Here is a 23,989-nt window from a genome sequence, read left to right as displayed (position 1 = left end):
TGGAATGAATATTAATTATGTTTAGGGTGCCTCAGATCTTTTTTTCTAATATACGTACTCGTAGCTCCTCCCCTATACATTAGAGTGCCCTATTACTCTGTCAGATCAGAGTAATAGTTCTAGAAAACAGATTTACATTTGAGAATCTGTTGTAATTAGTCTTAGATTATCTCTACACATTTTTCTGGCTTTAAATGTATTTTAATGTAATATTTACTAGAAATTAGAAACACTAACCCAATTAGTCTCACATAAGAAACACTCTAAGAAAAATATATAAATAGAAACTATAAGTTGTCCAGCTTGATCATGACAACATAAATTGATCCCACAGAATTATTGTGGGAGCTTTTATTTATTATGTCTAACAAAATTGTGGTCTTTTTCTGAGCTTATGCAGATGCATATCGTACACTCAGCCTGTTCTTAACAGTAAACAGTGATAGGCTTGAGTAATGACTTGCTTCCGTTTGTACTTTCAGGACTAGTAGTGCAAAATAGCTGTATGAAACAGGAAATGTCAGCAATTTGTTATTAAAGAGAAGACCACTGTTACATTGAAGTCATCATCTACGTTGGCCAGAAATCCATATTTCTTGAACAACTGAGTCTGTAGAGAAGCAGTTTAAAGCCCCAAATCATAAGTATTTTTTTTAAGTTGTGCAGTTCTGCCGAACTTCCTGTAAAGCTGACAGTTTCTAAATAAGCTTTTTCTAAATTGAGCATATGGTAAAATCTTCCTGTCTAAACTATAGGGGAATTTGGAGAAATAGAAAGTCATTAGGGCAAAAATTCGATTTCTCTTACTCTCCAGATTTGTTCATGTGTCAAAGGTACACAACATCTGCATTTAATGGTTGTGTGAAACTGAATGCTTATTTGCTATTGAAATCTTTGTGCTGGTTCCTGGACATCTTTCTGACACGGGGATAATGTGAGGCTCTATGGATATTAGCATAATATTATAGAGAGAGAATCTTCCAGATCAACCTTATTTTTAAAATAAATTTTGAGTAGACAGCATGATGATAAATATGAGCTAGTTTTTTGATGCTGTGACTCCGAGCTGCCAAACATCAGTCAAATCCCATGCAATACCTTGGAGGAGCATGAGGGCTTCTCTGCACTCTTCCTGTGGATATGTCATTTGGCGCAATACACAAGTTCTCAGAAGTGTTTTCCAGCCCCAGGATGACAGGAGGAAGGACAGCAAGGGCCATTTCATTGTCCTTGTTTTATGTTCGGAACTTTTTCCCTCTGGCCGGAGTAATTCCTAATTATTGGATAAATTAATTCAAGAGAGGTTTTGCTGATAGAATGGCATAGAGCAGCTTCAGTGGTCGCAAGAAGCCATTGTCTGTAGGCTGCTATGCAAGAGGAGGAGCTGTACAATACTTTCTCTGTTAGTGAACCGGAACAACCTGGGCCACTGTAACTTCATGAATGGATGTCTCCCGAGTATTAACAATTTCTATTTATCTTCTAAGTTTAGTCTGAGACACAAATGTCACAGAACCCCACAGGATGCTCCCATGGTACGTGCATATTTTCCTGCAATGTTTCATTTGCATACTTTTAATACTTTTGCTTTTAATCAGGTCTCATGGGAAGATGGAATAAAAATACAGGGTGCCTTTTGTTACCTTAACTTATATATGTAAAATAATTAAATTTGAGCAGGGTTTCAAAAAGAAAAGGAAGTAACTTTGACAATGATTTCTCTTATTTTATTAATTCTCTGGCCTTAATGGACCAAAGCTGACTTCACTGTCAATGATTTATAAGTGTTGAATGTGAAGTTAACGTGAGTGTCATCAGTAGTGAGGTGCTATTCATACTTCATTGGAAGTATCGAAAGTGAACATCTGGTCATTTCTTATTCTGAATCTAATTAATTGATTATTTTTTCATTGATAAAACCAGTTCTGAGACAAAATTCTACTATGGAGATACCAGCTTTGTTATCGCACACAGATTTTTATTTAACATGAGGCTAAAGCTGCACAGCATTTCGAGATCATGTGTTTAACTTTTCCACCATTATTGTCTTGGTAAGTGATATCAAGCATAGCTGAGAGTTCAAATAAAGTAAGAGCTTTCTAGACTTATTCATGCAGGTGCCTTTTCCATTTTATGCCGAGTCTCTCACTCATATTAGTTTCCAAAGCTAGTACCACTGCAGATTCCACAGAGCAACAGTTCCTGTGAGGAACAAAGAGCTTGCTCTTCTGCTTCAGCTGAGTGCATTCCTTGAACACTAATGCTTCAAACTTTAAGCTGTCTTTTATGATGGACTATACAGCGTTATATAATCTGCATTAGATAGCTTTTAGTCTTCTCACTGCTGCTGTATTTAGCGTGCGTTATTCTCACCCCAGAAGAGCACTCCAGTCTTCATTTTCTTTGCCGGTCTTTCTAGCTTGATGGTTGTGATTTTGATTACAGTTTCTATCTCATTTAACCTTGCTGTCCTGAATATCTTCCAGCAAGCAATGGCTTATTTTTTACGATACTTTCTTCCTTAATCGCCATGTCACACTGTGCTCGACAGAATTGTCTTTTCGGTTTATATTTTTCTGTTTCATCTTTAAGGTCAGAATAGAATAGACTATTTCAGTTGAAGGAACCTACAATGATCATCTAGTCCAACTGCCTGACCAGCTCAGGGCTGACCAAAAGTTGAAGCATGTTGTTAAGGGCATTGTCCAAGTGCTTCTTAAACACTGACAGGCTTGGAGCATTGGCTACCTCTCTAGAAAGCCTGTTTCAGTGTTTGACCACACTCTTGATAAAGAAATGCTTCCTAATGTCCAGTGTAAATCTGCGCTGGCACAGCTTTGAACCATTCCTGTGTGGTCTATTACTGGATACTAGGGAGAAGAGGAAATGTTAACTCCCTCCTTCATATCATAAGTCTGTGATACTCTGTACCAGTACATCAGTGGATCTTTCCTTTTAGGTATAAAACTTTGCCTATTTTTCTCTATAAACTTGAGGAGTTAGGGGAGGAGGTACGGGGAGGAAAAGTGACTGTAGGTGTTGGAGGAGGGAAGGAAAAATAGTTAAAGTCAGTCAGTCATGAATAACATGTGGCTGAGTGTGTTTTAGTGAAGTGCAGATATTTCTCGAAGGACATCATTGCTGCCAACATCTATTGGTAATCCAAAGGTAAGGATAGCTATGTGGTGGCATCAGCGGGGAAGGATCAGTGCACTAACTGTATTCCAGAGCCAAGTGATGTTTTTTCAAGCTATGGCTAGCATCTGAGCCAAGAAAGGATTTTTTTTTTTTTTGCAGCTCATGTCAAAGGAAATCTGTTTTATGTCTCTGTTTTGTGAGAAGCACTACTGTGTAATAATAGTCATCATTATTTTGGCAAGTGCTTCGTGGTAATTCTATCAGCTTGCTTGTTTTGGGAAGCCCAGCTCAGTGAAGTAATAAATAAAATGGACAGTGCTGTGACATAGGCTAGCAGGATAATAGGAAGGTGTCTCCTTGAATTCCTTTCATATTGACAGTACCTCATTTCCAATCTTGTGCATTTAATGAGAAAAAAATTAGTAATGGCAGTCATTTTTCATAATGGAAGGGAGCTCGTAAGTGTATTAGAGAATCACAGATGCTTGTATTCTTGCCAGGACAATGTCTGTACTTTGTTACCCAGTCACACGTAGTTCTTTGTTTTTCTTTTTCAAGGATATTTAGTTTGCTGTTATAGGGTTTTGAAAATACAAGGAACATTACTTTGCAATGACTAGTTGATTGAAGTGAAGATGGAATAGAAGTGAAGATGGAATAGTGGTTCTTAATTGCAAAACAGAAAACTTATGTTTGAATGAAGAGTATGAACTTGACATAATCCACTTTTATTTAGACCAACTGTATTAACAATGCAAATTATTAAATACAAAAGTGTAAAAATCAAGTATTTCCTAATATTCTTTAATTCTCTAAGGCAGCAGAATAACTAATTTCTAGCACTTACTAAGGAGTCATGGAAATAATTTACCTTTTTAAAAACATCACAGACCATCTTATTTGCAGTAGGTTTTAAAGTCTTATTTAGAAGTAGTACCACTGTTATAGGCTGGCAGTGTGCTACATCCCTTTAAACTGCACAAGCAGATGTGACTTATCCATGTTTCATGCATTGACACATACTTATTTAGGTGATCCATTTAAAAATGAAAGTAAATGGAGTAAAAGTCTCACATCTTATGTAAGTGTGCTAGTAGATTTCAACAACCTGTTGGAAAGGTTCCCAATTCTGCCTTTCTGTATCTAGCCAAATCTGCCTTGATAAATCCATACAACCTGATATTTTTTTAGTATGCGCTGCCAGAAAAGCAAACGAACGCAGTGCAGAAGAAAATAAGGTGACTTCGCCCTGCTAATAGGATATGACAGCACACTAAGGCATAGACTTAACATGGCTCAATGAAAGAAAGGATAGTCTCTCTCATAGTATGACTTGTTAGCAGGCCTCCACAGGGTGTGAGACTGAACTAGGTAATTAGTATGATCTCCTCTCTCTGTATGTAGTTAACTTTCATGTAGGTATATTTCTTTTTGGCCAAATGACTTTATTCAGACAAAATAATTTCCTTCCCTCAGAGAATAAACTTGAGAGAAGAGGAAAGATCAAAGTATCTTCAGTTACAAAGCCACTGGGACAGTAGGGAATTAATTACATAAGACAAGCCTAGATGGTCCTAGAAGGCAATTGAGGTCTTATGCTGCAGAAGATAACTGAAGAAGTACTAAAAAACCCAAGAAAGTAGGAATGAATCTCTGCTGGTTTATACTCACTGAGGAGCTGACCAGAGGTTAGATGATGAGATAAAATCATGGAAGTTGGCATGATAGGGTTGCACAAATGTGAGCTGAGACTGGGCTGGCAGACTATCTGGTTCCTAGGTAGGGGTTCTTCCCTTTGGTAATTATATTTTTGTTTCTTATTACAAGACATAATTCCTTGAAGGAAGATCCTAGCTGACTACGCCTGCGTATTTTGTCTGCTGAGACATTTTATAATGTTCTGAAAGGAATTCAGGCATGAAGTTGTTTGGTTTTAGATGAGTTTTTTTTAAGTCTTAAAAAAATCAAGTATTTCAAAAGATGTGTGTAGGTATAAGAAACAAGTGAATGAATATAATGTAGAGAATAGAAGAGTTCGTTATTTTAACCAACAGTTATGTTTTAAACCATTTTCTTTTGTTACAGTCTTTGACTATAAAGAACAGACAAATACCAATGACTGTACGATGACAAAGACAGTATGTTGTGACTTTGAGTGAGAAATAATCTTTGTGTTGTACATCTTTTTATTACAGTTATAAATATGCATGCACCTATTCTGATGCATAAAAATAGAGTTCAAAACTTTTAAATTAGCTCTTCTTGATGTCTCCTGTTTTGCAGGCTGGCTAAGGCAAGGTTTTAGCTCAATGGCAAATGATGAGGAGTTAAGTAAGAACATGCTTATGTCAAGTAGGCTAAAATTTGTATCTAAGCAGGATGAAATATGTGCAAATTAGCTGAATGTTAGTGCTCAAATGGTCACTTGATTAAATTGTGGTTACAGAGATACTATAAAAATGCTGGCTATCAGTGCAGTCCATAGTTAAAAGGTGGTGTTGGAGGACACTTGTAGTTATTACAAATATGCTGTACATGGGCTAAAATTTATCTTACTGATGGTTCTCATTCCCGAGCTTCTTTTGAAAGGAGCAAAGTTGTTCTCTACATATTCAGATTTTTAAAAGTCAGTAGAATAATAAATGTTATAAGATCTATTTAGTTCTTCTTTCTTCAGGAAACTGAAACAAATAACAGTCCTGTTTCCCTTCAAACTCTTCGATTTAGTTTCATCCCAGAACAAAACTTGTGCTCCATAGCATAAGGAAATTCTGTAGAAGCATTGAGGAACCCCTTCATTTTCAGAAAGCAGGAAAGTCAGTAACATTCCTGGTGGCCATAAAAATGAAAGCTTTTGAAATGGTTACATAACTTGCTGCAAGTGCAGAAATGGCTTGGTATACATGTTTAATGGTTTCACCTGTGGTGATGCTTGAGGGCAACCTCCAAGCCTTAATGCTGAACTCTAATTAGTGTAGACAAGATCACAGCACTGGATTTCAAGGGAATGCAAGATAACCTGCAGACAAATTACCGCTGAAGTAACATAACAGGTCTTGACAGTATGTTCAAATCATTTACAGAAAAAAATACATCCATCAACTCCAACATTTTCTAATATTTTGGCTACCAAAACATTTTCTGCCCAATAGGTAGCTGGACTTCTGGATAAGTATAGAAGTAGCACTGTAGCTGGAGGGTTTATGGTAATTCCATAAGCAGCAAAGTGTCTCTGTAAAGGAGAGATAAACAGCTAGTAATCCTTATAATTCCCCACTGATAGCCTATCCATCTCTGCTATAAATTAGAAAGCCCAGAGATTAGGAAAGCTAGGCAGGGTGTAGCTCGCAGCTTTAATCACAGCATTAGGAAAGCAGTGTGCTCCAATTCTGTGTCCAAAGGGCTGGTATCTCTCTCTCTAGGTCAAAGTGACATAATGTAGTTTGGAATACATATTGATCAAACTGCCAACCCAATGCAGAGATGGTTTTACAGAAGGCACTGTTATACACTTCTTAAAACTAAGCTATCAACTGTAGAGTATGAAATAATGCATTAGCTTTCACTATGAGGGATATAGCTATGATTTGTAAGCTCTTCAGGTTTCCAAATTAAGATTATTTTGTTTAGCATTATTTAATTGGAATTAGGGTCAGTTTGTCCTCAAACCTTTCGGTACTAGGAGGAGATTGTGCAAATACTTCTGATCTTTTGGAGACTGCATATGGCTGTACAAACTGCACTGGTAACGTGCAGTCATTGTCTGTGTGCAAATTTGTATTTAGATGTAAAATGTGACTGGGCGCCTTTTAAAACTAGAAGATAGTTCTCAGAAGCATATGGTTGAAGATTTAATCAGAAATTTTCTTGATAATAACATTTAATTGTGGTAGTAGATGCAGAATGAAGAACTGTGGCTTGGCCTCCATACCGGTATGGCATATATTCCAAATCCTACAAAACATTTGATTTAAAATACTTAAATTCACTGAAAGAGGATATTTTAATCTTCTGCATTTTATCAGATACGTTTCGCATGTCCAGATCTCTGCTGCCTCATTTCAGTCATTTTGAATATATACACAATAATTGTACTCTGGGAATGTAGTTGATGTGTGTGTTATTTTCCCTTCAATCTTTTGAGCGGATCTAGTTCAATAAACTGTTGCCTGAGGAATATTTTGGAGGAACAGTAAGTGTTTTCTAAAACTCATAGTGCATCAACAAACTTTTTATCTGTGCATGTGCAGTAGCAGTGTGCAAGGCTTTTGAGGTCGAGAAAGTGATTCCATCATCTTGTATGTTGTTGCTTTGGAGCATCATCTTGTATGTTGTTTCTTTGGAGTGATGGTAGTGTTTCTGGTTTTGCAGTCATGCAAAAGACTAAATGGAGAAAAGAGAACTACATGAACTACAGTATGAAAAATGCCTGCTCAGCAAAGTGAGAAAAACACTTTAAAACACGTTCATGGGGAAATAAAGAAAAATGTATCTTCAAGGACCAGAACTATAGGGAAAATGGAAGATTTTCTGTAAGTGATGGAAGATTTTGTGTAAGTATTTTGTGAATTAACTATGTAGTGAAAGGGTAGTAATTGACATCTGACTGTTTAATAGGAAAATAAGAGCAGGCATTGGCAAAAGTTACATGATTTTATCATCAGCACAGAGTAGTTCAGACTTAGCAGATACTGTAGCGAAGTTGAGCATTCAGGTAACTGCAAATAAATGTCTGCAAGCTGACAACATTAGGCAGAAGACAGACCTGGAGAGGAGTTCACGAAAAAGCAGTTAAGGCAAATACACCATATAGTGTAGATGTGAAATTCACAAATCGAAACTGTGAAAGATTAAGCAAAACACTAAGCCACTAAGTGCAGAAACTTCCAGCAAAAGGTAAGACATGTGTAAGACATGAGTAGAGAGATGTTTTGCAACACAGACAGATCCAAAAGGGAGAGTTAGCACTGCATGACAGCAAAGAAATACATTTTCAGTAGCATACAGAGTTTCTTTGTGTGCATCTTACTTCTGAAACATTTTCACAAAACTTCAAATGTCAGCATGTTAGTAATAATGGTCTGAGCTACCCTTCCACTGGATAAATATTTCAGAAAAGCAGTGGAGATTTTCAGAAAGCTTTTAAAAATTGTATTAGTAGATTCTTCTACAGCAGTTTGTGTCTGAACTGTAACCAGCAGAGTTTCTGATGGGAAGATGTATAAAGACTCTTGCATTTGTAATACTTTTTAAGCCTGAAGAGAGAAGACCACACTAACTGAATGTGAAAGAAACGAAACCAGAGGTTGGTGCAGATACTGTTAGAAAACTGGCAGAAACAATTAGGTCACAATCAAAATTCTGTAAGTACTTTTAGAATATGATGTGCTTCGTTATTTTCCAACGCACTCAGGAGAAAATTGTGTGCCCAATGGTGTAGTATCAGGGAGTAAAATTCTTGTCTCCTTTACTTTCTCAGGGAAACTCCACAGCTGCAGGAGTACATTTTGGAAAGCTATTCAAATTCCTCTTTCCCTTCCAAAGTACCTTTAGGAAAAAAACTATGTTGTATAATGTATAGCCATTTTGATGGAAGTAAGTGGCTATAGTATTGTAAGCCTGTTGATCTGAGGGATAAGAATTATATTCCAGTTATATTTGAAGATCTGTGGCAATACTGAAGTACGTGTGTAAACTATCTGTATGTGCATTATGCTTCAAAATATTTAGCATTGCATAATCAAAGCGATGCTGCCATTGCTTTTATGGTGTCCTCAGTTCTTAGCATTTTGATGAATTATATCAAAAGTCTTGTTCAGGACATTGTTGAGATGAGAAACACTAATATAATGACCAGCTATAAAAAAAAAAAAAAAATTGTTGGTTTTACTTAGTCTAATTTGATATCACATAGAAATAGTGTAGTTAGAAGGAATGCAGGTTTTTGAGGGGGCGTATTTGGCAGTTTTAAGCATTAAACAGTCCTTTTCTTTCTTTAATCTCCTGCCCTGTTCATGCTGTGTTTTTCCAAGGTTAGCACAAAATAAAGGAATGGTTCTGTAGACGTGAGACTCTTTACCTGTGCAGTTATGCTTCATTGACTAGGCAGCCACAAACTGTTCTGGATAAGACAGGATCACTGGGAAAACATGTATCATCATGTAGTCGTTAAGAGTATTATAATGATCAACAGAGGGCATAGTGAGCTTACAGAAACAAAAATGTGGTGTTCCATACCTTTAATACCTTGATTTTATAACCTCACTGAAATTATTTTGAAGAGTTCTAATAATATATTAATTTCAGTAAGCTCCTTGTTTGCTTTTGATTTATTTCTTATCACTAAATATGGGCATGTTATTGCAGTGTAGCAGTGATGGATATATACATTGCTTTTTTGCTCATAGCAATGTTGTCATCTCACTTGCATGTTATAGAAGACTGCTTGAGGAACAAGTAGACAGTAACTCAGATATTTTTGTCTTGCTGTTCTCTACTGAAAAGATACCTTACTATCTGAAGCTGAATCAGTTCCCTCTTTTGATTCGTTCTAAGAAAGTAGGAGAAAAAGCAGAGACTAACTGATGAAACTTGCTGGAGTAGGATTAGGGACACTGGCTGAGCTGATGAGTCCTAACAAGACAGCCATGCTGCCTACAGAGACTTCAGCCGTTGCACGTACAGGAGCACCGAGCTGTATGTGCTATGTGGACTTGTGGCTTGGGTTACAGATAACTGCCCTGCTGCCTGATACAGGAACACCTTCAGTCCTGGTTATAAATATCAACTTAATTTTCTGATAGCAGTGGTTACTTTGAAAGGAATAGTTTTTGATAAGCTTAACACATGTTGAGAATATCCAAATGTGAATACTAGTCTTGTAAACTTAGGAATGAAGGTTCTTGTGTTAGTTCAAATGAAGATACAAGCTTTTCATGAACTTGAAATATGACAAAACCGGTGTCGCTTATTTGACTAACCCTTTGAAAGCACAGCTGGAGAACACAGAGCTAAGGTTTACACTTACACCAAGCTGAAATACTGTACCAGGAACTTAGCTAGGTAGTTGGGCTGAATTCTTCGATGTAATATAGCTGCAGACTTCACTGTAATGTAACTGCCATCAAGGGAGAGAAGACAGTATCAAAACATAAGTGATCAGTACACATGTGCCAAGAATAAATAAGTTGAGCAAGAAAAAAGTTTTAGAGCATGTCAAAATCTGCAAACATTCATTTATATGAAGTTTTATGTCAGACTGGTTGCTAAAATTATGTATATGCCTTGGGAAGGGTTGTGTTACTTCTAAAGGGATATGATAGTTCTTGGAATGTCTGTTGAACACCTGTGAAAAGGAATTACATATATTCCTAAGGGTGACTGCATTAAATCTGATGCTCAAAGTCATTAAAATAGTGAGAATTCCTTCCTAATCAATACGATTACTGAGTGCTTACTAATAGCTCGTTACATGTAACAGCATTTATTTCCCAGGAGAACTCAGTCGAAGAGTATAGGTCATATCCTGCTATTCATTTACAACAGATGATAATGGTAGTTTAAAAAGCATTTCCAGTAACACAATAGATATTTTTCAGGTTAACAGTTGGCAGTCTAAGACTTTTTTTGTGTTTAGCCACTTGCTTTCTTGTTAAGTTATATCAGTCCTCATGTCTGGACCATGAAGAAATCCTGCTGTGACTGGATAATCCTTATGTATATTATTTGGACTACTCTTTCTTGAAAGAGGTTGTCTTTTCTGAGTTGCTAAGTCTGGTGATTTATTAGCTGAATCCTTTTCAGAAAGGTGAGGGGCCATTTGTGTACTTCATGGAAGCTTTTAACTTTTCTGTTGCTCTCCTTTTGTGTTGTCAGTAAGTTTGTCCTTTCTGGCTTCTTCTCAAGCAGTTCTTCTTCCCGTAATTCTCTTGATGCTTCAATTCCCTTGAGACTCACACTGCTGAAAATCTAGTGTATGTTAGTTTCATTTTGCCTAATACACTGAAAATAAAAAAGTATTTTTGTCAGGTATTAACCCATTTAATTTCTTGAACAATGTTGGTCTGCCTTGTGGAAGGGAAGCAAACACACCCAGTTTGTGTCTTGGACAACTCAGAATTCAGCTGAATTTATCCATTTAAAACCTTCATATGGAAAAGCAAGAAAACTGAGCTATACACTGGCCTTTTATCTAGAGTGGGAAAGCAATGATTTTCATTTAAACACTTAGTCTCTTTCGTTTCCTCTCAGTTATTTACAATATTGAATTTTACCAAGAAATGGAATTCTTTTCAGGTACTGAAAACCTACTCTTATAGCTGAAACTATTTTGATGCAGAAAAAAAAGAAGGGAAATGAACATTTGAATAACACTTGGTGATATTTTGCGTTAATTTGGGGAGTATCTGATATTGCACAGATTAAAAAAACCTTGAGACTGATTTGAACTAGGACTCCATGTGTGACATTCTGTGATCAGTGTAGGGGGAATCTTTGTCATTGCCTCCTGGAAAAGCATTGTGTTTTCTCTCCTTCAGACCTTCATTTAGAGGTCTGAAATGGACACTATTCTGTTGCATATTATTTTGTAGATGCTAAATTCCTACAAATGTGCCATCTGCAAGTAGTAAGCTTCAAGGTGTTTAGGAAAAAGCAAACTGTAATAAAAGATGCTCTGAAATGAAGGTGTATCAAACAGAAGGAGTGCTTTAGGTTACAAATATTTTAATTTAGCTGTGTGTATCCTAAATAGTTCACTTTGGAAAGGCGAATTTTTCATTCTTCAAGACTAGGCAAATGTCAGCCAGTGCTGCGTTTTCAGGGCACAGTTCAGGGCTGCAGATAGGTAGTTACCAGAAAGGTCAGAAAACTGCTCATGTGAATCCAGAAGCAGAATTTGCCTTAAGTTGCAAGGCTTGCTTTAGTCTGTGTCATAAGAGATAGCATTGCACCTCAGGCAAGAAAATGTGACTGTTGAATGTTGGAGACAGATCTCATGCTTTAACCCAGAATCTGAAGTATAACTGTTGTTTGTTTTTATTTTAGCAGGGAAAAAGAGCAATAATCCCGAGTGGCAGCCCCAAAATATCGAGATTGGAGGGTGGAAGGAAAAAGAAGGAAAAGGGAAGAGAGAAATAGCGAAGTAAATTGTTATTCTGTCGACACAGTTTCCTTGCAAGGAGGAGCAGGGAGGTAGCATTTTATCAGAAGGCTGTTAAGAAGGCGGGTTGGCAAAGTCCCATGAGAGACAATCCTTAAGGGCAAGGGAGCCCACGAGGGCTGGGCACTCTTCAAAAATGAAATCCTAGCAGCTCAGGAGGAAGCCATCCCCATGTTCCAGAAAAGGAGCCGCGGGGATAAAAACCAGCTTGGTTGAATAGGGAGATCTTGAGAGATATCAAAAGAAGAGGAATGTCTATGAGCTTTGGAAGAAGAGACAGGCATCTTGGGTGGACTACAGGCAAGGAGTGAGATCGTGCAGGGAAAAAATCAGGAGTGCTAAGGCCCAACTAGAAATTAAACTGGCTATGTCTGTGAAATATAATAAAAAATCTTTCTATAACTACATTAACAATAAAAGGAGGACTAGGGAGTATATTCAGTCCCTGTTGGATGCAGAAGGAACAACAGTGACAGGGGATGAAGACAAGGCTGAGGTACTTAATGCCTTCTTCGCCTCAGTCTTTAATAGCAAGGAAAGTTGTTCCCTCTGTGTACAAACCCAGGAGTTACAGGAGCAGAATGAGGCTCCCATGATCCAAGAGGAGGCAGTTAGAGACTTGCTTGCCCAGCTAGACACCCACAAGTCTATGGGGCTGGATGGGATCCACCCAAGAGTATTGAAGGAGCAGGCAGATGTCCTTTCGAAACCTCTTTCCGTCATCTTCCAGCAGTCTTGGCTGACTGGGGAAGTTCCACTAGACTGGAGGCTGCCTGATGTTGTGCCCATCTACAAGAAGGGTTGCAGGGAGGATCCAGGGAACTACAGGCCTGTCAGTCTGACCTCAGTGCCGGGGAAAGTCATGGAACAGGTGATCTTGCGTGCTATCATGAAGCGCATGCAAGAGAACCGGGTGATCAGACCCAGTCAACACGGGTTTACAAAAGGCAGATCTTGCCAAACTAACCTGATCGCCTTCTATGAAAAACTGACTCAACTACTGGATGGGGGAAAGGCTGTGGATGCAGTCTTCTTGGACTTCGGTAAAGCCTTTGACGCAGTTTCTCACAGCATTCTGCTTCAGAAACTGTCAGCCTCTGGCCTGGACAGGCGCACACTCCTGGGTGGAAAACTGGTTGGGTGGCCGGGCCCAGAGAGTGGTGGTCAATCGAGTTAACTCCAGCTGGAGGCCAGTTACAAGTGGGGTTCCTCAGGGCTCAGTACTGGGTCCAGCTCTGTTCAATGTCTTTATCAATGACCTGGATGAAGGCATTGAGTGCACCCTCAACAAGTTTGCAGATGACACTAAGCTGGCTGGAAGCGTGGATCTGCTGGAGGGTAGGGAGGCTCTGCAAAGGGATCTGAACAGGCTGGACTGCTGGGCTGAGGCCAGTGGCATGAGGTTTAACAAGGCCAAATGCTGTGTCCTGCACTTGGGGCACAACAACCCTATGCAGTGCTACAGACTGGGAGAGCTCTGGCTAGAAAGCTGCCTAGAGAGAAGGACCTGGGGGTGTTGGTTGACAGCCGACTGAACATGAGCCAGCAGTGTGCCCAGGTGGCCAAGAAGGCCAATGGCATCTTGGCTTGTATCAGAAACGGTCTGACCAGCAGGTCCAGGGAGGTGATTCTCCCTCTGTACTCAGCACTGGTGAGACCGCAGCTCGAATACTGTGTTCAGTTCTGGGCCCCTCACCACAAGAAGGATGTTGAGGCTCTGGAGCGTGTCCAGAGAAGAGCAATGAAGCTGGTGAGGGGGCTGGAGAACAAGTCTTATGAGGAGCAGCTGAGAGAGCTGGCGTTGTTTAGCCTGGAGAAGGGGAGGCTGAGGGGAGACATTATTGCTCTCTACAACTACCTGAAAGGAGGTTGTGGAGAGGAGGGAGCTGGCCTCTTCTCCCAAGTGACAGGGAACAGGACAAGAGGGAATGGCCTGAAGCTCCACCAGGGGAGGTTCAGGCTGGATATCAGGAAAAAATTTTTCACGGAAAGGGTCATTGGGCACTGGCAGAGGCTGCCCAGGGTGGTGGTTGAGTCACCTTCCCTGGAGGCGTTTAAGAAACGAGTGGACGAGGTGCTGAGGGGCATGGTTTAGGAACTGATAGGAATGGTTGGACTCAATGATCCAGTAGGTCCTTCCCAACCTAGTGATTCTATGATTCTGTGATCAGGAGTATCTGGAAATACAGTGTTTCTGTGGTGTATGCTGACTCTGCAGATGATGAGGAGCAGAGACACCACTGCTATACCACAGCATTTGAAATGGCTAATGAGATATGTGGAGGATAAAGGGAAGCACACCATCTCCTCCTGTGGTTAGTTAAATTTCCCTAAATACCTTCTGAATATTGGACTATCACTGTTTCTAGTATTTCACTGTAATATTATCTCACCTCATTTTGTTGGTAATTCCTGATGTTCCATAAATGGTTTTATTCTAGGTAGTTCAAGCATAGAGAAAGGCTGATTCTTCACCATGAAAGATGATGGTACAACAGCAGATCATTATTTCTTTTTCCTCTTTCCTTGATCACCAGATAATTGAGTGTTGTGAATGCTGTGGGATAATGACATGTTTAGATATGTTTGTGAAACTGTGCATTTTCTTCACAGTTTTGCAAATGATAAACCTCAGCCACAATGGGAGGAATGTTATGAGTTCTGAGATGGATTCTCCCATTTTTTCTGCTTCAGAAGTGAACTGTGATCTGATGTTGATTCGAGATTAGAAATGAGAAAGGAGAAAAGTAGGAAATATGAGACTAAAAGTGCTCTTAATCCACTCTTGATGTCCGTTGCTTTTTTCCTCATGAAAATGAATTTAAATGTTTTCTTCCTGAACACTTTTAAAATTCAATATATTCTTCCTGGAAAGTAGTGTTGCTAGGTATTACATAGGCTGCCTTTTTTAAGATTTGAACCATAAATAAAACACAGTGCACTATTTTAGCAATAATGTATATTTTTTCTTAATATAATTTAATTTTATAACTTTATTTTATATTTGGAACTTGGACCCTTTCTTCCTAATTTTGTGTTAGTAATTGCAGTGAAAGTTCCTAGTTGCCTCTGGCCATTTTAATCCCCTATGCTGTAAAAGAGTAGATGGCAATGTATAATAACATTCCTGCAAAGCTGAATGGTCTGGAGAAGTCTGAAATAACCCAGGCTGCACTCAGAGACGGCAAATGCTGCATCCTGTTTTCTTGCAGAAGCAAATGCGAAATCCTGTCTGGACTAGAATAATCCCATGCAGCAGCACAGACTGGGAGGCCAGTTGGCTAGAAAGCAGCTTTGTAGCTGCTGGAAGGTGTTCACGGACAACACATTGTACGTGTGTCTGCAGTGTGCTGTTGCAGCACTGACAGACAGTCATGTCCCAGGTGATGTCAGCAGGTCCTTCCCTTCCACTTGGCACTAGTGAGACCATACCACGAGAATCATGAGTAGTTTGGGCTTCTCCAGTGAAAGAAAGACATTGACATGCTGGGTTGAGTCCAGCAGAGAGCTGCCAAAGTGGTCATGGGACTGAAGTACGTCTGAGATTGTATAAGGTGAGGCTGAGAGAACTAGGTTTGTTCAGTGTTAAAAAGAGATTGCTGATGAGAGGTCTTATTGCTTCTTCAGGTACCTGAGACATGCAGAGAAAGCATGGCCAGACTGTTCTCAGAGGTGTATAGTGAAAGGACTATAAGCCACAGACAATATGAAACAGGAAATTCTGAGTAAATAATTTGTGGTGGAGAGAAAATACCGGGGTAAAATCACTTTAGTAGATGTCCTGAGAGGCTGTAGGATCTCCTTCCTTGGAGATATGCATAAGTTCACTGGACTTGCTTTGAGCTGGATGCTTAGACCAGAAGTGCTCTGGAGATTGCTGTCAACTGTCATGGTTTTGTTCATGTGACATGAGGAGATTAAATTAGATTTCTAATAGGGCTGTATAGCATAGGAGGCATCTCCTTAGTTAGGATTATATGAACATTTGGGGTCTCGGAGTTCGTGGTTTTGGGCTTTTTTTTTCTGAAACATTTCTGGCTATTACTTTTGCCCTAGCTTCCTTATGGATATTTCTGTAGTTTCTCATTTTAAGATAAGTTTTGATTATTTGTTTTTTTTGTCAGGGTTTGTCATAACAGCAAATCTTTCTCCTAATAACTCTAGCAGCTGATAAGGACCTTAATGATACAATGCCCCATTTCTTTGTAAGCTTTGATCAGTGAAGTAGATAACAAAATCAATTTCTAAATTATTATGGTTTGAGTTTAACTTGGATACTGTCTTTAAACAGTAGGGATGATTTACACTTATCTGTGTCTCAGCTTCTGCTTCAGGCTCTCAGCAAGCTCCAGCAGATATAAAATGGATATGAAAGGCTATAACAATATTTAGAAGGATCTTTTCAGAATTGTGGTTCTGGAAACTTGTTCTGTGTGTAGTAATTCTAAGTTCTGGAGGACAAGATAAAAGGCTACCGGTTTTCCAAACAGCTGAGATTCAGTGTAATCCAGTCTCTGATGGCATTTCTTTGAAAGAAGAATACAAAAGTACTATTTTTGTAGCTTTATTTTAAATCACTCAGTTGCTTTGAACCCATTTGCAAAATGTTATTTACCCTCTAGAGGCAGTTTTCATGGATATTCTTGAGAGCTAAAATTGCTCAGCGGTTCACCTGCTTTGAGCCCACACCTATTGGGCAGCTGTCTAGCTGACAAAAAAATCTCCCAAGCAAGGATTTCTACTTACCAATGTGACTTACTTGACTCAGATAGTTTCTTTATTGCCACGTGTCAGTCAGCTGCACATGTAGAGTTTGCACTGTTTGGACTCAGTTGAGGACTGTTTATTCTTCCTGTAGTAGTATCCCTCTTTTCCCAGAAGCCTTCACAGCAAGGGTGAGCTGCATGAGCTATTTTGATGGAGGCAGCTTATCCATTCATGCATTGGTACAGGAGCCATACAACCCTGCTATGACCCATCAGACCAGACCTTATGTGTACAGGTAAGATGCCAAGAAATACATCATCACTGCTGAACCAGCTTATCCCACTTGCAGCTTGTTCCCTTTGCAAGCAGTCTCTGGCCATCAGGGCACCAGGAATGAATGGCAGGGATTAGCCTAGTAGTGGCTGCCCTCCTCCCAGGGACGCAAGTGTACGAACACAAGTGCATGTGTTTTGATGTGCCCATAGACTGGACTCAGCTTAGTGTCTTATGTCCACGCTTGCTAAACCCTGAGATTGTTGGGACCACAATTGCAGCTGTGTGCATGGGGCAGCTCATGTGTGCAGAAGATGCAGTCACTTCATTGATGATGGCCTGGGTAGGGTCTTGGTGTGACAGGGATAACTGCGTGATACAGCCTGGTCAGGTGCTAAGGGCATCAGTCAGGTACTGCACTCCATGCTGCATCCCTATTTTATACTCCTTTGCATTAAGTAGTAGCAGTGGAAGGTGCTTGTGCTCCTGCTCTTGCTCCCACGGAAGTCTGTCGGTGGTGCTGGAAAAAGAGATAGTCCATTCACCATGTTAGTATAATTTGTATTATACTAGAGCGGAAGAAAGAAAGAGAATTGAGAAAAAGCAAACTGAAAGGAGAGAACGTCATGCAAAAATGAATTCTTTTTGTGTGATTTTGAAGTCAGTATTCCATTCTCTCTTGGATACATTGGAATTAGGCTTTTTAATAGCGATTTAAAATTAAGCTAATATTAAGCTCTCATATAATCAGTCCTTAGAAGTATGTTAACTAGTATTACGCCAAGAGAAACACTAATGAATTGCCAGCTTCCTGAAATGTATATACTTCCTATGAACCACCCAGACGGCTGTAAAAGAATTGTGTCCTCAGTTTGGCCAGCTGACAAAGCATATGGCAAACTCTTTTATGATGCCTGTTCTCTGTAATGATAGCTGTTTGTGTAGCTGTGCTTTTCACTCAGTGAGAGTAGAACAGTAGTGCAGCAGTTGCTACTAAGTGGAGCAAACTGCAAAAGGACAAAAAAAAATTAAATTGAAGTCCAACATTTTAGAAATGTGAGAAAAAGAAAAGCAGCACAGTCACCCAGGGGAGCTTCTATAGCAGCAGTAATCTGAAACACCCAGGCGTATTGCCAAAAGCTCCAGTGGGTTGTTAATCAAAACTTCTAAGTCTCTTGCCAATCCAAGACTCTCTCAGCATCAGAAGGGAAAACTGTCACATAATGATGTGATACTTAACTTCCATAAAAAAGTTCTAAATTTTATCGAGTATTCTTGTCCTAAGAAGATTTTTTTTTGTTTGTTTGTTTTTTACCCTGTAGAAATGTCCTTGCCGTTGGACTCAATTGAAGTAAAGTATTTTATACATTAATACATTTAATTTTTAATAAATGTACTGGATGCTTCCTGATACTCTATAGAGAACATATTCTCCTTTATCGGCTGCAATTAGGTGTTCCAGAGTAATATGCAAATCTTACAATCATTCCTAGGAATGGAGTAAGGTGGTATTGAAAAGATTAAGCAGGTGTCTGTGTAAAGCAGACTCTTTAATTGCAATGTAAAATTTAAATAAACTCTGTATAAGCTCTCCAGTTATCTATATAGCTAACAATAATATATGGCTTTGCTTCAGGCACTGAATTAAACAAAAAATAATGTCAGTCACTTCCTGTTTATAGAGGTAGTTGGTTTGTTAATATTATCACACAGAAGGCATTTTTTCAGCTGATGCTGACAAATCCTGTTATCTAAGAAATGTTTCTATTATGTAATCATAGCAATGATAGAGGCAGCAGTGATTTCAGTCTTTTCCATCTTAATTTTGTGGGTGATGGATTTTTCAGTTCACTCAGAGGAAAAGAAGGAGAAGGCAGCAGGACGTAAAAGGAAAGTGTGCTCTCTGGCATGGTTTTCCCTTCCTGCTGCTTGCCTGGCAAGTCCTCAGCAGTCCTGGTGAGAATGCCAGCAAAAGGCAGGAGGGAGGCCAGGAGGCAGCAGTGGTAACCACTGGACATCCATAGTGAGAGCATTCCCCAGCACCTTGCAGTTTGCCTCACGGGTGGTGGGGTCAGCGTTGATTTACAGTCTAGCACATATTGAGGGAAATTTGCTGTTAAATGAGTGGCTGGGAGTATACAGGGATGCCAGTGAGCTTGAAGAGCTGTTTTTTATAGAAGCTGTGCTGCCATAGAAACTGAGAGACTACATGTGTCGGCTTTTCATGTAAATAGCCATAATTGCCTTTGGCCTGTCTTAAGTCCTGGGGGAGAGAGAGAGATTTATGGGGCTCAGAAGAAGAGAATTTCCCTCCCTCGTGACCCTGTTTCCCCCAAACACCATATGCCCACAGGATTCTTTTAAGAGAACTGTTAAAAGTATTAAAGAAACAGAGCATCCTGTGTTTTTTGTAGAATAACCCATGTCAGTTGATTTGCTAAAAAGCTTTCACCAGTATAGTTTTCAGCCTGTCAAAATGGAGTAGCGGAATTTGACATGGAAGTACAATTCTGTGTATTGTTTTGTAGGTCTCAGATTTCATATTATTTATTCCCTATATTTCTGCTTACCAGAATTCTCTGGCAGTAGAGTTGTTAATACCATAAAGATTCCTGTGTGACATGATAAATCAGCCTGTTACGGTCCAGTAGCCATACTTAATAGCCTTAGGCAAAATTGATGCAAAGTAATAAACCTAAGAAGCTGGTATGTATAAACCAAAATACTTTCAATGTAATAGGGACACACTTCAACTCACTAGTAGTTTGGTTTAAGTTTAGTTTGCAAAGTTTACACTGTAGCTACATAAGAAGTATGTGGCTGGTCCTGGTTCACTCACCAGTTAAGACTGCTGAAAGGACCTACAAATTTTAATGCAAACACAGGGTGAATGAAATCAAGGCTAACAACTTCATACTTCCTTGAATATGAACCTTTATCCAAGGGTTGATAAATCAATTTTACTGTTTTGCCTGTCTGGCAACTCTCCTGAAAGGCATGACTACATTTCTGTCAAACCTGGGATGGCTGTTGATGTAGATAGGTGCAGGACGAGATTAGTACAGTTGAGTAAAATGATACTTTTGAATGTCATGAGTTTCAGTGCAGGCTGGAGACCCCCAGTAAGCACTCAGAATAGTGAGTGGTCTTGAGAAACCTGTAGCAGAGCGTGTTTTGCTATGAATGAGTGCAGTGCTCTTAGTAGTTGCAAACAAGATTCATTTCCCCATTTGATTTGGACATTTCAGGTGTCTGAAAACTGGGCAGACAGTCTGAGCTACTGTCTAGGTGCCTTTTCTAGGCACTGAAAAAGTGTTGATACATCTTTTCTTAATGTGGCTAGATGAAATTACATGTGCTAAATACCATATTTAGAGTATTACTAACCTGAGCATGCTTCTGTGTACTGCAGTCCATCACAGGCACCCCGCAAGTGGCACGTGTCTTCATATCTTGCACTCCTCCTTCAGTAGAGATGATCAAAAGATGGCTTTTCGAAAGAAAAGGGTAGAACTGGATTGCAGCTTTGTGTTCAGGATAGACTCCAAATTGTAATTCTAAACCCAAATCCTTCAGTCATTTATGTAACAGACACAGTCTAAATCATACTTGTGATACCATCAGTCCCCTTCTACAGCCATAAATTGTTGATCTGCTTCCTGCAAATATTTTGCCCTCTCTGAATTACAGTAAAATTATTTACTGTCTAGTTCTTTTTCAAATGTCCATGTCATATAAGCTGCTTTGTTAAAAATGGTACAGGCAAAGATTTGTTGAAGGGATTTGGAAGATAGAAATTCCAGAAGAGAGTTCAGTCTTTTGGATGATACTGGGTTGATCAGTTCATAAAGACCACTTCTTTATGATGATTTTATTAATTTCCACTTCACAGAAACAGAAAGAAAAATGTTATACAGAAATCTAAAGTTTTTCAGAGACTTTTGAGTGGTGTTTTTCTAGAAATCCAATTACAAAATGATCAGGAAGCTTTTCTAAATATTTTCCATGTAAAAGGATTCTTTCATTTGCAGCAGTGGATTTTTAATGATGATGACGAAGGTGCTTCATATTGGACCTGTTTTAATAAAATGCAATAACCCCTGAAAACTTGAAATGTGACTTCTAAATGGCTGCTTCTTTTTTTTTTTTTTAAATCTGGCAGAAACTGATGTTTTGATTTTCAATTTTAAACAGCTGTTCCTTTTATGAGATGCGTAGTGAGTTACAAATGTAAATTTCATCTAGGAAAAGTACACAAATTTTCTCCTGCAGTGGGTCTCCTGGCATTCTTCCCCAGAATGGGGGTAAACAAGGACATACGGGCTGAAGGAGGAATGTACCTTTGGTATTGGTGTGGTTTGGTTTTAATGCCACAATTATAGGAGACCCTTAAATGATCAGATTTTAAGGACAATTGTACCTGCACTGTCCCAGTGTTAGGAAGGAGGAATGTGGGAGGAGCTGGAACATCACTGAGGATCAGTTACTTCTCTCACAGGTGTTTCCAGCTCTTCCATGAGGATGGTAGAAACAAATACGTCACCATAATCCTTGGCAATAGGAAAAACAAGTTTTGTTCTAAGACACATTTACAGTCATCACTGATTCATATCATTGTGTTTTGCATTTCAGCTGGACTCCTATTCCCATAATTTGTACTAAAAAGAAAATTAGTCTTTTCTCTGAATCGCATTTAATATACCATTTCTGGTTTTTAAATTCAGCCCACATGGTGCTATGCCTGAATAAAAGCAGATTGGCTTCCTTTTTTACTCAGACACTCTGGCTAACCCTAATATACATAAAAGAACGATATCAAAGTTACCACCCACTGAACATACACATTTTCCCATGAATCGGGTCCAGCTCCTGTTTAAAGGAAGTCGTTTAAGGGATTGGTTAGCTTTCTTGTATGCTACGCAGATTCCTTCCCACTTTACAGATTCAGCAGCAGCTTTTGTTGGGAGCTAAAGAAGCCATTTTCCTACCAATTCAAGTGAAATATTAGTTCTGTTCCATAATAAGCTTAGTGACAATTTACTGGATACTGATGTAGTAAAGAACCACTAGAGATTTTGGCTGGAATATAAATAGATTACCTTTTATTGGGTCTCAATGAGAGGAAGCTGAGAAATTTGCCAGATGTTTAATTGTTAACACTCAGTATAATTCAATAGCAAAATAGGCTTTGATGATGATCTTCAAAAGAGGTTATATCATTACACCCCTCTGATACAGAAAGTAAGCCTGAGCATTGGGGTTTAGCCCATGTTTCTCTTAACTGTACTGGAAGGTTACCACTGTGATGTCACACTGACATTAACAGCAATAATTAAGATAGCACTAATGATTTAAATGTATTGGCATTCAGGGCTTTATTGTTACCACATGGTACACCTGGGTAATTCCTACAGTACAGATGACCAACTAGTGAACAATATTAACTTAAATCCCATTGAATGTAATTAACTTGTATGGTAGGACTGTCTGTTTGAGCCCACGTGGTGCACATGCGCAGCACAGAGTGAAGTCAACCCACATTTACAGTTCTACTTCAGAGTGGTGTTCCCCTGCCACTTGCCAGGATAATGATGAGCACAGGCTCTTGGGATACCTCTGGAGCCTTCATGAGTCCACTTTCACACTTTGAATTGCACGCTTAGTTTTGCATTTGATTTGATATTACAGAAAGATGTGGTATGTGAGCCCCTGAGGACTGTATTCCCTAGTTTTTAACTAAAAGTTATTTTAAGTGTTGTGGGGTTTGAAGGATTCATGGGATGAGAAGCAGGGTGTGGGGTGGAGTGGTTTAATACAGGAGCAAGTGACATCGAGAGATAATAACTTTATAGGGGAATGTACAGAGTGAGGGTTGCCAGACTTTGTAGATCTGGAAGCCATGCTGCAATATGTTTGAGAGCCACAGTTTCTTGATATACATTCCATAGAGCTTTCCAAAATCGGGTCTTCTGCCATTCCTGCCATAAGTCCCACTCCCTCATACTGTTGTTCTACTACTTTGACCAAATCAGTGCCCCCCCCCACCTTCTGGCTGCTCAAACTTTTTATTGCCTGCCCTGCTTCTCATTCCTAATATATAAACTGTACTCATACCAGGTTGCCAATGCTCCAGAACTGCATCCGCCTCTAAGCTCTCCTCTTAGGACCTGCATAACACTCTTGCATGATGCCTTCTCCCCAGCATGTCTATCAGCAAGAAGCTGGAAGCTTGGAAGATGAACTTAGGGTTGCAGCTAAATCTATGCTTTTAAATACCTACAGTCATAGCTAGTCTGTGGCTCTGAGTTCTTGTGTGCTGGCCCAAGGTGCTCAGCCTGGTCTGTTGCCTGCCATGCAGGCTGCCGAGCTGGAAGGAGATTCTGCTGTTTGTGCTGCAACCCTGCTGTCAAAAGAGCTCTGGTAGGAAGGTGCTCCTTGCAAGCTGTGCCTTGGCATTGTGCTCCCCTTTTTCTAATGTTGCCCAGTGTGCCTACAGTTGGGTGATGGTCTGCCATGTGAATCCTGCTTCATATATGGATTCTTTGGGGAAGACAAGGCAGAGAAGGGACAGGAAGGTTATTAGCTGCTGTCTGTGAATCATGTTGGCTAGTAATCCAGATGGTGGGTGGATTTCTTTTCATTGTCACCCAGTGACTTGGAGGTGGGCTCACTGTGGAAGTCATTAGACCATCTGCTTTGCCTCAAGGGTTG

The 23,989-nt window shown here is 39.4% G+C and overlaps 1 protein-coding gene across 5 annotated transcripts in view; it reads left to right on the top strand.

Moving 5' to 3' along the window:
• DLGAP1 (DLG associated protein 1) overlaps positions 1-23,989 on the top strand; it is a 415,565-nt gene that overhangs the window by 96,575 nt on the left and 295,001 nt on the right. The window contains exon 3 of one of the 5 annotated variants that reach the window (XM_054059668.1): positions 7,510-7,670. The exons of 3 other annotated variants lie outside the window; for them this stretch is intronic. The gene's annotated coding sequence lies outside the window, so the exon portion shown is untranslated. Of the gene's footprint in view, positions 1-7,509; positions 7,692-23,989 lie in introns of all 5 variants that reach the window. One more of the 5 variants, XM_054059667.1, reaches the window with a different exon arrangement.

This window comes from Cuculus canorus, chromosome 2, assembly GCF_017976375.1.
Source record: "Cuculus canorus isolate bCucCan1 chromosome 2, bCucCan1.pri, whole genome shotgun sequence".
NCBI classification, from domain to species: domain Eukaryota; kingdom Metazoa; phylum Chordata; class Aves; order Cuculiformes; family Cuculidae; genus Cuculus; species Cuculus canorus.
This window is presented reverse-complemented; position numbering and strand designations above follow the sequence as displayed.